Raw genomic sequence first — 18,170 nt, forward strand, 5'->3', positions numbered from 1 at the left:
GAATGGGCTTAGTTTGCAAACCATTCAGCCTCTTCCTTTTCTACATTTGCCTTCATGGAGTCCTTCCTAGGACTTTCCCAGTCTCTACTCTCTGCCTCTACCAAAACCTGTAGCCAGAGCAGGTATTAATAAACTCATTGAGCCTGAATAACTAGTGCCATTTTCCCTCTATAGTCTATTCCCGACCCAGCCTCCAGAGCGATTTTGTTAAAAGTAAGTCAGATCGTGTCATTGTCCCGTTCAGAACCCTCTAATGACTTGACTCAGAAAAAGCCGGTCTCACCGAACCTACCAAACCCTGTGTAATTGGCATCCCCTTCTCTGGGTTCCTCCACCACCTACCCGCAGCAAACATGCTCAACTTCTTGTCTTTTTATTATTAATAGTATTAGTACTAGCATTATATTCACTGTATTTGTTTATTTGTTTACTGTGGTGCAATTTCACATGTAACGTTATATTGGTTTCAAATGTACGGCATAGGCTTCCCTGGTGGCGCAGTGGTTGAGAGTCCGCCTGCCGATGCAGGGGACACGGGTTCGTGCCCCGGTCCGGGAAGATCCCGCATGCCGTGGAGCGGCTGGGCCCGTGGTCCATGGCTGCTGAGCCTGCGCGTCCGGAGCCTGTGCTCCGCAACGGGAGAGGCCACAACAGTGAGAGGCCCGCGTACCGCAAAAAAAAAAAAAAAAAAAAAAAATGTACAGCATAATGATTTGATATTTGTATATATTGTGAAATGATCACAACACGTCTAGTTAACATCCATCACCTCACGTCGTTACAAATATTCTTTTCTTGTGATGAGAGCTTTTAAGATCTACACTCTCAGCAACTTACGAATATACAGTGCAGTATTATTAACTATAGTTGCCATGTGGTACATTACAGCCCTGTGACTTATTTATTTTATAACAGGAAGTTTGTACCTTTTGATCCCCTTCACCCATTTCACCCACCCTCCAACCCCACCCTGGCAACCACTAATCCGTTCCTGTGTCTGTGAGCTGCGTCAACCTCTGGTCTCAACTTCCAACATTCTTTTTCTCTGTAAGTGTCCTCCAGCAGCGCTGACCTCTTTGCTGTTCCTTCAACCCCGCCAAGCACATTCCAACCTCAGAGCCTTTGCCCTTGGCGTTTTCTCTGCCTATAACTTTGTCACCCAGAGGTTCCTGTGGCGTGCTTCTCCCCCTCACTCCCTGCAGGTCTTTCTTCAGATACCATCCAAACAGAGAGGCCACCCCTGACTGCTCTCTATCCTGCTTTATTCTTCTCTGCAACCCCGTCACCACCTGACGTTAGGAATTTATTTGCTTATGTGCTTATTGTGTTTCCCTGACCAGAAGGTTAGCTGAAGGCATGCAGAAGCTTTGCTTTGTTCACTGTGGTATCCTCAGTGCTGGAACCTAATACTCCTTCGGAAATAGTTCTTGACCAAATGAACAAAGGGATCTGCTTTACATTTTAAGACGCTCGCTCTAGCCACTGTGAGGGGACTGGTGCGGAAGGGGTAAGAGCAGTTAGGCTGTTTCTCGTGACCAGCTGAGGGACGATGGGAGACCTGGGCTGGAGTGGTGGCCACATATGCTGTAGGAAGACCCGAAGAATTTAGAGGAGGAGGAAGCAGCAGGAAGGAGACTCTGTCCAAAGAGAATGTTTAGGGCTTCCCTGGTGGCGCAGTGGTTGAGAGTCTGCCTGCCGACGCAGGGGACGCGGGTTCGTGCCCCGGTCCGGGAAGGTCCCAGATGCCGCGGAGGGGCTGGGCCCATGAGTTTGGCCGCTGGGCCTGCGCGTCCGGAGCCTGTGCTCCGCAACGGGAGAGGCCACAGCCGTGAGAGGCCCGCGTATCGCAAACAAACAAACAAACAAAGAGAATGTTTACAGTCTATGAAGTTTTGGAAACATCCAGGACAAAGCCATGTGTGTTGAAATGTATTTGTGTGTATGTGTTTATTCTTTTTCACTAGGGAAAATAGCTGCAAGCCAGTGTGAGTTGATTGAGAATACATTGGTCTCTGTTCTCTGACAGCCATTTCATTAAGGAAGTAGCATTGCAGAGAGCAGAACAGATTATTTCCTCCAGTTCCTGTAAAACGGGCTCAGTCAGGGACCCCAGCTTCTGTGTACAGCCAGCTGCAGGTCCCTGCCTGTGCCCAGCCCAGGGTGGGGAAGTTGGCAGTTTCTGTAGTTCTTGTTAGCTCTTACTGTCAAGTGATCACTGTTTCCTGTGCCCAGCCCTGTGGTTAAGCTCTGGAAGGTGCCCTCTTTGGCCTGACTGATGCTGACAGACGTTTCAGACCTCTGGCTTTCTCTTCGTGGCACTCTGTGGATGTCGATTTTCATTCTGACCCTGTCTCAGGTCATTCCCATCCCCTGGAGCTAAGGATGGAAGGACCGTTTGGATTTGCCTGGATTCTTGGGGGAAAAATTTTTTTTTCTTTCTGGTCTTCGTTAGTGTTTAATTAAAAGCTTGCTTTCCCTAAGTCTTTGGCTGTGTCCAGGCTTTTTAAAATTCTGCAAGCACAGACAATATAAAGAGAATTTGACCCTTTGAGTTACAAGAGCTGGTTATTGTGTCTAATTATCAACCTCAAATGATGACAGAATCATAATCTTCTAGAACAAAAAGGAATACGAGGCATTTTTCAAATATTTCCTGAAGACAAAGTACATTTACTTTCAATAAATAGTCCAATACCAGTTTTTCAATGAAATTAATGTTTAAATTTGAAACAATTTGGTTCAGGATAAGAAGAATTCTAAGCATCTGCTCATAGTATTTAGATTTTGGGAGTTTTTCCTTCCTTAAGATTTTTATATATTAATCTTTCTAGGTATTGATGCCAGATATAGTTCCAGCCGAGCTCATAAGATTTTTGCTCTCAAATTCTTTTTGGAAATGAGATTTTTTTAGTGAATGTGTTTTTCCTTTAATAAACTTCAGAAGCCAACTCTGAGTTTCAAAAAAAAATTTTTTTGAGATATCAGTGCCAGAGTCTGAACAGTGCCATTTATTCACCAGCAAGTTGCATCAGTTTAATTTTTCTTCAGGCTCAAACATTACATTAGGTTACAAATATAGCAAAAGTTTGCCACACCTTTATGCTGTATACTGTGTGTTATAAGTACATCAAATTTCATTGTATCCTTTTCTTTTTTTCTCCCTCTTTTTTTTTTTTTTGGTGTATTTTCTCTGAGCTAAATAGGTCACATTTGAATGTATAAATAAATTACATATAGACATATATATGTGTGTGCATATATATGTATATATGAGAATATATAAATACACATACATAAATGTGCATGTGTGTATATATATGTATGTGCATATATGTATATTACTGTATCTGAAGTTTTTCCAGAAAATAAAACCATTAGCCAACATATTTACCAAACATCACTTTTTTTCCCCAATCTTCAACATCACTTCTAAAGTTATATTATGACCCTGAAGTAATTAGCCACTACCAATAATATGTTAGGTTCTGTAGTAGATTGTATTCTTCAGGAAATTACTGTCAATTTTGATGAAGTTCAGCAGATGAAAGCTTGGTCAACAACTTCATCTGTTACCCTTAGTTTAAAAAAGAAGAAAATAGGGCTTCCCTGGTGGCGCAGTGGTTGAGAGTCCACCTGCCGAGGCAGGGGACATGGGTTCGTGCCCCGGTCCGGGAAGATCTCACATGCCGTGGAGTGGCTGGGCCCGTGAGCCATGGCCGCTGAGCCTGCGCGTCCAGAGCCTGTGGTCCGCAGCGGGAGAGGCCACAACAGTGAGAGGCCCGTGTACCGCAAAAAAAAAAGAAGAAAATAGAAAACCAGAGAACTGGTCATGTGTAGAAGCTCCTGGTCACCTCCTGGCTCGGCTCAGCTCACTGGTCTGTGAAATGGGGCCATGGCATGGGCTGTCACACTGGAGGGTACTGGGTGTTAAGTAGACAGCAGTAGAGCAAATTACTCAAAGTGGAACTCTTGCCCCCTCCCCTTCCCCAGCAACTACATCCAAAAAGGAGGACAAGGCGGCTGGTTAAGGAGTTGAGGGACCTGTGAGGAAAAAGATGGAGGGAGCAGCCTGGGAAACAGCTGCCTTCCTCAGCCCAAGCAGCTTCACTCATTATTTACAAATATTAATGCCATCGGTGTGTTTTAATAGAACTTGTAATGAGATGAACAGCTTTATCTATTTCCTTTTGAGTGATTTGCACATACTCTTTGGGAGGTAAGGATGTTGGAGCCAGATGGACATGAGCTCTAATCCTGTGCCTCAGCCCTCACTGGCTGTGTGACCCAGAGCGCGATGCCTCATTCCTTTGAGCCTCATATTCTCAGCTATGAAATGGGAACATAATATTTCATCATACTGCAGCCAGGTTTAAGTGAAATGATGCCCTGTGACTGCTCAGAATGGTGTCTGGGACATGACAAGAACTCAATACACTGTAGTTTAAGGAAAAGGCTCTGGTTACTAAAATAGGCCAAAAAAGAAAAGGAAAAATCTTAGAAATGGGAGGCTCACTTCCTCTCGCGTCTACAGGAAGTTATCTAAAATAAGGATAAGAGAAGAGATGGACATTTTGAAGCAGAAGAATTAAATTATAACCTGGTAAATTGTTACAACCTTTCCGTAGGACAGTTTAGTTGTATCCAGTCAAAATGTAAGATATGTGCCCTCGTTGACCAAACATTTCCATTTCAGGAAGTCATCTTGAGGACACGATGGTATATGTGTAAGGATTTTCACAGCAGCATAATTTGAAATAGCTAGCCAGTGAAGACATGAATAAGAGAATGATTAATTAAATAATAGTCCTTCCAAAGCATGGGATTCTATGACATCAGTAGGAAAAGTGAAGTAGACCTATACATCACAGCCCCCCCAAAATTGTCATCGACCTATTTTGGGGTAAAAATAAACACAAAAGGCAGAACAATATACAGGGTGTGTGTGTGTATATATGTGTGTGTATGTCTATAGAGACAGAAAGACACAAATAAATGCAAGAAGTGTGTGTATATGTTCCTGTACATGGGAGAACAGGGTTAGAAATACATATACCAAGACATTAATAATGTTTACCCCTGGGATATGTAAGTGGACGAAGAGAAAGGTGTCTACTTCTTTTACTTTAATAATTCTGAATTTAAATCGTTTATGGCAAGGATATATGTAACTTTTATAATTTTTTAAAACTTCCTATTCAAAACATTTGATCTGGGGCTTCCCTGGTGGCACAGTGGTTAAGAATCTGCCTGCCAATGCAGGGGACACAGGTTCAAGCCCTGGTCCAGGAAGTTCCCACATGCTGTGGAGCAGCTAAGCCCGTGCGCCACAACTACTGAGCCTGCGTGCCACAACTTCTGAAGCCCTCATGCCTAGAGCCCGTGCTCCGCAACAAGAGAAGCCACCACAATGAGAAGCCCGCGCACTGCAACGTAGAGTAGCCCTCACTCACTGCAACAAGAGAAAGCCCGCGCACGGCAACGAAGACCCAATGCAGCCTAAATAAATAAATAAATTTATTTATTTAAAACAAAAACATTTGATCCAGGCTGTTGGGTAGAGTATTTCTGGAGAACAGGGATCTGTCTAATGTAACCTTGTGTCACAGCACCTGGCATGTAGCAGTGTCTCTCCATGTGTTTATCTAGTGTGTCTATTTAATAATGACCATTAGTTATTATTGATGTGATTACTATTAAATAAAAGGCAATATTTGTGTTCCTTGGAGAACCATAGAGTTTTTTATCATTAAAATAACATAAGTCCATAAATTTAACTGTTATAGAAATGCATGGCTTAAAAGTGAGTCTTTTATCAATGGTATATATTCACCGAATACTTTCTAAACATATAGTGACTTACATATTACATTAATATAAATTTTTACAGAGGTGAGATCATTCTATACATATTAGTTTGAAATGTATTTACTTATACATCTTAGATGGTGATCTATCTCTGTTTTCATAACTGCTGTGTATTTGATGGTATGAATGTATCAATTAATTTCGGTAATCCCCTATTAATAGACATTTAGGTTGTTTCCAGAACTTTACTAAGACCAATGTTACCATGAACATCCTTATATGCAAAACGTTTGTGGGAGGATTTCTGTAAGATACATACCTTATTTGGAAGGAATTTGGATTTCCAAAAAGGTTGTACCAATTTCTGATGCCACTGAGTGAACAAGAATCCTTCTTTTCCATACCATGGCCAACAACTTTTGATTTATACCATGGTGCTAGCAAAAAATTTATATTTTATATCTGTTTTCATTTTATCTCCTTAATTAGTGGAGCTGTCTGCTTTTCATAAGCTTCTTAAGGGCCCTGATGCTTGGAACACTGGAATTGTACTTGCCTGAGAGCATCAGGGAAAGCATATTTTGCATTTCATCACAGTATAAATTAGTTTGCATGCTTTAGAGCAAATTTTAGTCTCTTAGAAAATGTTTGTCCTCTCACAGTGATATGGAATTTCCTTGTGTAGTTAAAGTAAGTTTATGTAGAGCATTGCTGGTTGAAATCCAAGTATCATAAAGATAGATTTTCATATAGTCTCTCTGCCATGTACTAAAGTCTTAAGATTTACAAATAGCTCAGAATAGTTATTTCTTTTTGCATTCATTTTACTCTTTGGTTTCAAACTATGGTGTCCCCAAGTACTATTTAGTAGATTTCAAAAATCTTGTTTTATCTCATCTGTAAACATTCTCAACTTCATTTAGATAAGCTTGAAAGTGATCACCAAGGCTTTATTATTTTTTTAAACAAGGGATAAAGCTTAGGGCAGGAGAACAGAATGCTGCACCATCTATTTTCTCTTTTTCGCCTTTTCTCTTTTGAATGCCCAAGGACTTCAAGCTTATTTGGCCCTCTAAATCCGTATTTATTAAGTTAAATATAATTTAGCCAGAGTTGAATTGTTTCAGTGAGATTTCATAGCCACAAGCGACTATGAAACTGTCATTTGTCTCATTTCGGGAGGCACCAGAACTGATGACTTGGGAGATGATTGAAACTGCAAGTCCTGTTAATGTCATGGTTATTTGAGAGATTGCACCTTGAGGGTGAGGATGGGTTGACCTGCAGATTTGTTTGTGTATAGACTTTCACCAGGGGCAGCCTAACTCAGAGTTAAATTGGAATTGCTACAGGAAACCCCTCAAAGAGGGCTTTTGTCATGTGTTAGCTGGCCAGCGCTCACCACTGGCGTTCTGTTAGCTCCCCGACTCCCTTCTGGCGGTGCCCACCAGGCAGATGGCAAAAAGGCAGGTCCCCGTGCAGGCTTCCTACCATGGCCACCAGGGGAGCCAGATCTTCCTGTCTGCCCCTGTTCATCTAGTGGGCAGGCTTGAGGTCTCAACCAGGCTTGTGATACCTCTGTGCTCCTGCACTCCGAGTTTTGAGCTAGAGGAGGGAACGTTTGCAAGTAAGAACCATCAAAGCAGCAGTGGGGGCGGGACACAGACAAGACATTCGTTGTATGACATGGTGTCAGCTGTGTCTGCTCCCTTATGGGTGGGTTCTCTTGTTTCCTGTTCATTTTCTAAGCCTGCTTCCAGGAGCCATTATTTTCCTTCTTCTGTCCTGAGAGGCCTTATTTGGCTCAGGGATCAATATCACCTCCCATGTGACTTAGGAATATCCTGGTAGGTCTCTAAGCCAGTGCTTCCCAGCATTTTTCATGTTGTAGTGTGCATACAAGATGCTAGTACCTGTATGGTACACAGGGTAAATGTATATGAGGCTGCTCAGAGCTTGAGGTGACCATTTGCAGGATCTAAGGCTGCCTTGAGGGCTGAGAGGGCCAATAGTTCAGGATACTCTATTGCCTGTTATATCTACACATTGGTTGTGAAGCTGTGGTCAAAGTTAATCATGTGGCCTTATTCCTCTTGCCAGTGATTGGTTTAGGGTAAACACATGACCTAGCTCTGGCCAATGGGGTGCAATTTGCTGGTGCATTTCTTTTTTTTTTTTTAATTTATTTTTGGCTGCATTGGGTCTTCGTTGCTACACGCGGGACTTCTCTAGTTGCAGTGAGTGGGAGCTACTCTTCGTTGCTGTGTGCGGGTTTCTCATTGAGGTGGCTTCTCTTGTTGTGGAGCACGGGCTCTAGGTGCATGGGCTTCAGTAGTTGTGGCACAGGGGCTTAGTTGCTCTGCGGCATGTGGGATCTTCCTGGACCAGGGCTTGAACCCGTGTCACCTGCATTGACAGGTGGATTCTTAACCACTGTGCCACCAGGGAAGCCCTGATATATTTCTTGAAAGACTCTCTTTACTCTTAAAAAGAGACATAGAAGAAAGAGATGATCCTTCTTTTGGAGTAGGGATGCAGAAGAGCTTACGAGTCACAAGCCCTGAGCCCTGGAGCTAGACTGTCTAGTTTCAGATCCTGCATCTGCTGCTTCCTAGCTATGTGACTTCCTGTAAGTTACTTAACCTCTCTGTGCTTCATTTTTCTCATCATCTGTAAAATAAAGTTAATAATATTCCCTACCTCAAAGGTATTATTGGATATATCTTTATAAAGTATAGGAACAGCATCTGGTGTATATTAAGTACTATGTAAGTGTTTGCTATTATTAATTTGCAATTATCATCCAAACCTATACCCATGTAAAAAAAAAGTCACTTAAACATGGGTGCTTCTAGCACTACACAGTCACTAAAATGGCTAAATTAAGAAGCTCTATAATACTAAGTGTTGGCAAAGACCTCTCATACATTACTGATGGAAGTGTAAAATTGTGTAGTCTTTTGGGAAACTGGCAGTTTCTTAAAAAATTAAACATGCTTCCACCCCATGATCTATTAGCTCCACTGCTATGTATTTATTCAAGAGAAATGAAAACTTATGTACATACATACGTACTCACATACAAACACACAGATAAACACACACATACAAACCTTGTAAACGAATGTTCATAACATATTTCTTTATAATACCCACAAACTGGAAATAGCTCAGATTTCCATTAACAGGAGAGTAGATAAATAACCTCTAGTATATTCATGCAATGGAATACCTACTCAGCAATAAAAAATGAATTAACTGCAAATATATCCAGCACCCTGAATGAATTTCAGAAACATTTTGCTCAGTGAAAGAACATTCATCAAAGAATCCATAGTCTATAATTCAATTCATATGATGTTCTAGAACAGGAAAAACTAACCTATGATAATAGAAATCTGAACAGTGGTTGCTTATGGGGGATGGGGAAACATTGGCAGAGGCAATTGGCAGAATATTCTGGAAATATTTTTTATCTTGGTAGGGGTGTGGATAATATAGGTGTACACATTTGTCAAAATTCGTCAAATTTTCACACTTAAAGGATGTATATTTTACTATTTATAACTATTTTTTAAATGAAACAAAAAGCAATAGCAGACTGTGTAGCAATAGCAATAGCTGTGTAGGTCTTGGAAAGTATCAATAAACATACAAGATGAGCATCTTTTCATCCCATGTAGCAAGAAAGATATCAAAAACTGTGAGAGTCATGTCAAAAGGACATAGCAGTTGACTTGAAGAATCTCCCATTGGCCAGTATGGGACAATTTGAACATCACTAAGGACAACAATTTTAATAGATTGAAACACATATAATATATTTAAATTCATGAGTTTATAAATACTTTAAAAACCAATTTGGCCGCCATTGGAAGTGCCAACTCACTATTTTGAAAACTGGTAAATAATGGTGAAGAATCAAGCATTTGTTGTGTTTTCTTTATGAATTGTACCACTAGGTAACCCATTAGTAGATGAGAGGAAATTTCACACTACAGAAATATTCTGGCTCAAAGTAAAGGGTGATAGAATTGGAAAGTCATCATGTTGCAACCCTTAGTCAATTAAATGATCTAGCTATTGAACTAACATTACAAAAAGAGACAGCCCTAATGAGAAACCACAGATTGGTGACCCATGAGACAATCTTGCCCAAAAAAGATCTAACTGGAATCTCATCAAGCCTTCAGACCCAATCAACCTACAGGAAATATGGTGGACAAAGGACCATATTAAATGACACCAGAGAGGTGTAATCAGCAGAACTCAGGTGGCAGGAGAAATGGCAGGATAAACAGCCCTGTTTCTTCAACAAATAAATTGCAATGAGAGAGAGAAAGAGAGAGGAGAGAAAAAGAGAGGGAGAAGATGAATGGAAGGGGAACTTACAGATTAACAGAGACCTAAGAGAAAGAACAACAAATTGCAAAATGTAGACATTTTGGATCTTGATTCAAACAAACTTGAAAAAAACACATTCATAAGACAATTGGAAATTTGAACACTAACTGCATATCTGCTGATATTAATGAATATTGTTTTAGGTAATTGGGGTTGTCTTTTAAAAGAGTCCTTAGCTGTTATATTGAAATATTTACAGATGAAATTATTTGAAGTCTTAATTTTCTCCAAAGTAATACGTACAGAAGGACAGAAAGTGGATGAGAATATTAATAAAACAAGATTAGCCATGTGTTATAACTGTTGAAATTGGGTGATGGATACACGGAAGTTCATTATACCCATCTGTCAACTTTTTGTAAGGGCTTGAAATTTTCCACCATAAAAAGTTCTGTTTCGATTTCAAAGAAACACAAAGGGAGAGAAAAGGGGGAAAACCAAAGCAAACCAAAAACAAAAAAACAAAAAACAGATTCTGCAGAAATACAGGAAGGAAATCTAACAGCATGTTGTTAACCCCTGGATGCATTTCTCATTGTCTGCAAAAGCCGTATAAGAAGGCAGTTTAAGACTGAAAGCCCCGGGTTCGAATCCTGTTCTTCTGCACCCAGTTGGGGGGACTTCCGTTACCAGATCTTTTGAGCTTCTGTCTCTCATCTGTAAAATAGAGATGAACAAGTACCCACTTCATAGGGTTGCTGTCAGGATAAAAGAAGAATCTGTGTAAAGCACAGGGCGTAGTACCTGGTACCAGTCAGCACTCGATAAATTTGGGTTGTTAAGTATTAGTTTATTGCATGTGACATTTAAAACAGAAGATAAAACAATGAATATATGCACTTTACAATGAATGTTGGAGCATTTTTGATGACTTCTGAACTTCCAAAGCCTTTTTCTGTTCGTATTTCCAAACACAGGGGTGAGATTAGATTTTACAATGTCCATCGCCTGAAAAGCTGCACGTGCCTTATGTAAAAACCAAGTCAAAACTCATGGCACTCATCTTGTGAAACAGAAAGGAGCCCCCTACAAATGCCTACTTTTCTCCTTAACTTTTTCACCTCTGTTTTTCTGTTTTGGGTTAGGAAAGCAAGAGAATCCGCCTAGAACAAGAAACTTCCCTCTTTTTCTGCCTGAAGGGGAATGTGAATAACGGACTTTTCCATCAGGGTTGTTTTTCCTGGACATGGTGTGCCCCCTCCAACTGCTCAAGCATGTGATCCTGAAGGAGACCTTAAATAAACTTCAAATGTTCCTTACCGCTCAGCAGTGCTGTCCCAATTCTAGTAAATTATGAATTTGTTTTCTGTATTTGGTGTTCTTCCTTTTTGAACAGAAGTTCTATTCATTCAGAATATGAGTTGAGAGATTTCCATGTGCCACATGTTATAGCCCCAAACAAGGCAGAAATGGTCCTGAACTCGTCCCCCAGATATCCACATGGCTGGCTCCTTTTTTTTTTTTTTGGCCATGACCAGGGATTGAACCTGGTCCATGGCAGTGAAAGCGCCAAATCCTAACCACTAGACCACCAGGGAACTCCCCTGGCTGGCTCCTTCTTAATCTCCAGTCCCTCCATCCCTCTTCATCACACCCTCCTGTTTTAGTTTCTTCACAGGTCTTAACCCTCACCTGGAATTACCTTATTTATTAATTAATTTATTTTTTATTTCTTGCCCCCCTCTGGAGTCTCTCCTTTACATCACTGTTTCCCCACCACCTAGCCTAGTACCCAGCAGAACCAGCTACATAATTGGTAGGACCCAGTGCAGACTGAACATGTGGGACCCCTTGTTCAAAATGTATTAAGAATTACAAGACAGCAGAGCATTAAACAAGGTTGGTGCCCTTCTGAGCGTGGGATCCTGTGGGACTTTGCAGGTCTTACAGCCATTATTATTAGGCACCCCCAAAACAGTTATTGGAATGAATGCAGATCTAAGAAAAACCATCAGGGCCCCAAGGAGCGCTGGCATCCAGATTGATAAAAGATTGAAAACAGGAACCAGCATGTGTGTAAAAGGGATGCATGATTCCTCAGCTGCAGGGTTGACTGTGAGGCGAAAAGTAAGATGATCGCTGTGCTCACCTTGAGAAACACCGAGTCTAGGCTATAAACCCCTCGAGGGTCAGGACCATACTGTTTTCACCTTTGATTTCCCTTGCAGGGCTTCTGCACGTCCGTGGTGCTCCATGAATATTTGGAAAGAACCAAATTGGTTCTAGAAGTAGAATTAGAGAAGGATGAGGAGTTATGAAAGAAATATTCTTTTCTTTAATGCAAACCTCACTAAATTTAGGAGGAGATGAGCTGGTCTTTAAGTTTGTCCTTTGAGTTTATGACAAGTGGTTCAGAGCTGTGCTCAGCCATCAGAGTTTTGGAAAACTGCAGTACATTGTGTTGGGATTTTATGGTGTGTCTGGCATTCATTTGGTATATGAAGTGTTCTATGATGAAAGTGATAGTTTTGTGATAAATGCGAAGCTTCTTGTAAAGATTCCTAAGACTGTATTTCTTTAAAAATTTGGTCTACACTTTCACATATTTTCCCCAAAAATGATGGACCTATTCCCTTTGTCCCACTTCCAGGATGGTGAAAGCTTCCAGAAAGTCACCATATACGTATCCAAACTCACCAGTCAGTGATCAGCGAATTGTGTCACACTTGGCACTTTATAGGCATAATTTCACATATGCCCATCTTTCATTTGGACCTATTCTGGAGATATAATTTCATTTTCTTTTTTTCCCCTTTTTAAAAAAAATGTATTTCATTGAAGTATAGTTGATTTACAATGTTGTGTTAATTTCTGTGGGGGGAGGGTTTGTTGTTTTTTTTTTCATTTTCAATGGGACTCTGTAACAGGGCTCCCTGAGTCTGCATTCTTGGATCCCAGGTTAAGCCCTGCCCCGTGTCTGATTGCCCAGCAAGAGCTATTTGGAAGAGCAGTGGTTTCAGGTTGGATGTAGAGTGAGATTTTCTGCTATTCCTGTGTGGGCCTTTCTATGCCAGTTCTGAAGGACCTCTTCCTAACTAATGCACTGACCACAGAGCTCCTATCTGATGCCCCAGTGCTGCAGGAACTATCCTTTTACCCAAGGCTGAATCCTTGGCCTCCCCATGTCTTTGTACCCCGCCCAGCTCCCCAATTCTGTGTCGATAATCATTCAACTTGTTAAACAGTATTGGTCAGCTGATAAAGGGTATCTGATTCCAGTTATCCTGTCTCCCATGAACTGCTGTATTAGATAGGACCTTTCTGTTTGCAAACCAATCTTTAAAAAATTTAAATTAGCTTAAGTAGAAATAGAAATTATAGTGATTCAGACAGTCATTGGAGTCTGTCTCTCTACAGCACTTCTGTCTGGCCTGAAGTACTCTGGTACCCCAGGCTCTCATCCCAACAGCTTTTTAACTCCAGAACAAAGACAAACACACTTCTTCCCTCATCCCTATAACTAGGGAATATTGGGGCCGGGTATTTTTGTTGGTTATTCCTGAATCACATGTTAATTATCCCTTGATATAGGGGCCTGAGGTTAGCTTACCCTAATGATTCGGATGGTGCCCTCATAGAAAAGCTGGGATCTGTGATTAGAAAAAGTGAAACAGACTTTGGATGGGCAAAAACAACAGGTAACTTACTCTGATCATCTAGTTTTCATCCTCCCGTGTGCTCCCACGACCATACCCTGACCTTGCCCCAACCCTGTATTTGGCCTTGTCAGGTCACTTCACCTGGTTCTTCGTGTTGGCCTTGATCTCCTAGTTTTAGCCCATTCTGTTGCCTCGATTCTGAAACTATTTATCAAAATTCTGATTGTCCCTCGACAGTGAAAAGTTCTTACCTTACAATTGGAAATGTCACACTAGTTTTCTCAGTAGGCTATTCAACCTTGTGAGAAAAGTGACCCTTTATTGAGTTTTTCCTGCTATATATACCTAAATAGAAGATTCCCTCAAATATAAAGTCACTCATCTTCCCACTAAGAAGATTCAAAACCAGTGTTTTAGGCCAACCTGAATGTATAAAAATTTAGCAATGTAGGGCTTCCCTGGTGGCGCAGTGGTTGAGAGTCCGCCTGCCGATGCAGGGGACACGGGTTCGTGCCGCAGTCGGGGAAGATCCCACATGCCGCGGAGCGGCTAGGCCCACGAGCCATGGCCGCTGAGCCTGCGCATCTGGAGCCTGTGCTCCACAACAGGAGAGGCCACAACAGTGAGAGGCTCGCGTACCACAAAAAAAAAAAAAAAAATTTAGCAATGTAGATGAAATAGTCCAGTATTTACTTCTAATATTTAAGATCATTTGTCCTATGGATTAATAATTTGGGTGATTGCTGTCTTGCACTTTCCCTCTTTATGAAGTAATTTTTTTCAGCCTCTCCACATGCATCTGTGTGTTGGCCCTGAAACAGAAGTCCCTCTTTAAATCATCCTTCTAGCTTACCCAAGCAGAGCATCTTTGCTTCTGCCTAAGTTGTTTGAGCTACAGAACTTGTTCTTTTTTTTTTTTTATTGAAGTCTAGTTGATTTACAATGTTTTGTTAGTTTCTGGTGTACAGCAAAGTGATTCAGTTATAAATATACGTATTCTTTTTCATACTCTTTTCCATTATGGTTTATTATAGGATAATGAATATAGTTCCCTGCGCTATACAATAGGACCTCGGGTTGTTTATCCATTCTGTATATAATAGTTTGCATCTGCTAATCCCAAACTCCCAATCCATCCTTCCCAATCCCCCCCCAACCTTGGCAACCACAAGTGTGTTCTATGTCTGTGAGTCTGTTTCTATTTCGTAGATAAGTTCATTTGTGTCATATTTTAAATTCCACATATAAGTGATATCATATGATATTTGTCTTTCTCTTTCTGACTTACTTTGCTCAGTATAATAATCTCTAGGTCCATCCATGTAGCTGCAAATGGCATTATTTCATTCTTTGTCATGGCTGAGTAATTTCGCATTTTATATATGTACCACATCTTTATCCATTCATATGTCCATGGACATTTAGTTTGGCTCTTGTAAATAGTACAGCACTTTTCAATCTCCATATATGATACTTCACTGGGAGTATTATTGCATGACTTTTCCCCCCCCTTTTTCATTCATCCTAGAGGTGTATATGCACGGTCTTCCAGCATAACCACCTACTGCGTGGCCTTTTAAAGTAATGTTTGGAACTTCTCTGGTGGCGCAGGTGTTAAGACTCAGCATTCCCAATGCAGAGGGCCCAGGTTTTATCCCTGGTTGGGGGACTAGATCCCACATGCATGCTGCAACTAAGAGCTTGCGTGCCACAACTAAGGAGCCCGAGTGCCACAAATAAGGAGCCCACTTGCTGCAACTAAGGAGCCCATGTGCTGCAACTAAGACCCGGCACAACCAAATAAATAAATAAAAATTATAAAAAATAAAGTAATATTTAAGTAACTTGTTTGCTCTGACATTCAACCCCTCCACTTGTGAAGTCACATGCCTATAATAATTACCTAATCTGTATTAACTTCTTTGCCACCTTTTCTACTGATTTCATCAAGTGATCTTTATAAGCATACAAACTTGTTATTGAATGAGGCTGTTTCAAGGTATTGTGTCTTCCCCTGACAGTATGTTGTAGTTCAAAGGAATTGGAGTCTTTGAAAGGACTTGAAGATAAAGCTACTCTCTCATTTTTGAGGGATAAGGGATTTTGGTAGGGGAGAGGGCACCTCACCTTTTGTTTAAATACATGATATATGTCTATCTGCCAGGCACATTCTTTGTGCTTTGTATGCACGACCTCATTTAATTCCTCCAACACCCCTAATAAGACAGGGATTTTTATCCCTCTATACTAAGGAGGAAATGGATTCTCAGAGAGGTCAAGTAACTTTCCCAAGAACATACAGCTACAAAATGCCAGGTTTGTCTGGCTCTAGAACACATGTTCTTAACCATACCACACACTTGCACAAAAATCCAGAAGATTCTTTTTTCAGGTGGGAAAAACATGGTACCATGTCACAGGGTCTTACTTAGCCATTCTAAAATTAATAAGTGGTTTTATTATTTTTACTGGATTTTATATATTTTTCTCTCTGCTTTACTTTGAAGTGTAATGGATTTTGATTATTCCCTATCCATTGAGCAATTTCAGTACTAATGATTTAGTTAAATGCAAATGATGAAATAAATCCTTTCTTGAGACCAAAGTCATCCTACCAAGATTTTCTGTTTGTGGCTAGCATCACTGATGCTGACTGATCTTACGAAGTTGGTCCCGTGGAATTCTGAGTTTCCTTCTCAGTGTAAAAGCTATTGGTGTAAAATGGCTGTGGGTAGCACAGTTAAGTGTTATTTCTGTTTGTATTCATTAAGTTCAGAATGTGTAAAGATTGAAGAGCCAAAATTGAAGTTTGGATTCCTAGATGCCATAGCCCATCTCTGAATTATTATCCAATGCAGATCATGCATTATCAGTAAACAGCATTTCATCATGTGTTTTAAACATGTTATGAAGAAAAGCTTTAGGTGGCCAAAAAAAAAAAAAAAAGCAGAAATTTTGGGTTGTTGGGTTTTTTTTCTCCCATTGCTCTCCTGACTCATGTTGAAAGCCTTTTGTTTCTAATCAAAGCAACAAACGGTAAGGTCATTTCCTTGTGATTATATGGCAGCGGAAGGCGTCGGGGTTTTTAGGTCCCTACTTCCACCAGCTTGTATTTGGAGAAAACACACACACACACACACACACACACACACACATCACAAGTGCCTAATATATGTGTCCTTTGTCCTGCCCATTCTCTCCGGTCCCTTTAAATGAGCCGAGACCATGGTTCGGAGGTAAGAACAATTTCTCTTATAATCTTTTGACTACAGACAGTATAATGGTGCTTCTTGAGCTCTTCCTGGCATTTCTTAGTGAATTGAGGGCAGATTTTAATGTCATACGGGGGGGTGGACGAACTTAAGGACTAATATTTCAGAACCCAACTTGCAAAAAAGGAAACTCCAAGAAATGTTTGTCTTTGCTCTTTTCAAAGACTTATTCCTTCTCCAAAAGAGTTGCATCTGCTCCAGTTTGATACCACGGTGAAGATCGTCCTTAACGCTCATCTTTCGGAGGGTTTTCCTGTCATTGTTTGAAATGTTATCTCTGTTCCCTTAAAAGTCCTAAAAGGCTCATTTCTTATTTTTTTATTTCAGAACTTTGGTAATTATTGTTGCAGTGTATAATACCACCTCTCCGCTTCCCCCTAACCCCATCCCACTACCATTCTCTTTCTTCTCTTTTTTTTTTTTTCTTTTTTTTTTTAATTTTAAAGACTTGAGCCCTTTTATGGACATGGAAAGGACAGGGCAAGGGCAGGAATGGTGTCAGTAAGCAGCATGAAAATGCTTTGAGATTTGCAGTTGTTAATCATCTCGTCAACACAGTGTATTTGGAGCCTTCTCTATTTCTGTGAGCATTTGGCAGGAAAGATCCTGTGCAGGACTAGAACTCATTAGTAACTTTTCTAAAAGGACCTTTAAATGTACGTCCTGTCTTGCCTCGAGACAGAAGCAGGAAAATTGAATTCCGTCCCTCAGTCTAGTTTATGAGGACTTTATGTGACCAGAATTCAACGGCTCAAGGTAGAGACCTGAGAAATGCCATCTTTGGGGATGGCTATCAATTAATTCATAAAACCTTTATGATTTGTCAAAGGAAGTCCTACAATCTAATTAAAAGGGAAGCGTTTTTTTTTCTTTCTCCCTTGTGACATGGTTATGCGAAACTCATAATGTCCAATTCTGTGTGTCCATTTTTTTCTCCTCATGGGTAGGTGTTGGAGATGGAGGAGGGGAGGAAAAGCTGGGTAGACTTCAGAAAACAAAGGAAATTGTCTCATCCAGGAGGCTGCAAAGCTCTTGGGTATAGGAGGAAGTCTGTGGAGGAAGTGGGCAGGATTAGGTAGAGAACAGAAAT

General features: G+C 40.7%; 1 protein-coding gene across 9 annotated transcripts in view; it reads left to right on the forward strand.

Annotated features, from left to right (window-relative positions):
* FRMD4B (FERM domain containing 4B) overlaps positions 1 to 18,170 on the forward strand; it is a 323,064-nt gene that overhangs the window by 154,627 nt on the left and 150,267 nt on the right. Inside the window, exon 1 of one of the 9 annotated variants that reach the window (XM_081246501.1) lies at positions 17,025 to 17,044. The exons of the other annotated variants lie outside the window; for them this stretch is intronic. The gene's annotated coding sequence lies outside the window, so the exon portion shown is untranslated. Of the gene's footprint in view, positions 1 to 17,024; positions 17,045 to 18,170 lie in introns of those variants that run through there. 9 annotated transcript variants of the gene reach the window in all.

Source organism: Mesoplodon bidens (assembly GCF_964165515.1).
Source record: "Mesoplodon bidens genome assembly, chromosome: 10".
In the NCBI taxonomy this organism is placed as follows: Eukaryota; Metazoa; Chordata; class Mammalia; order Artiodactyla; family Ziphiidae; genus Mesoplodon; species Mesoplodon bidens.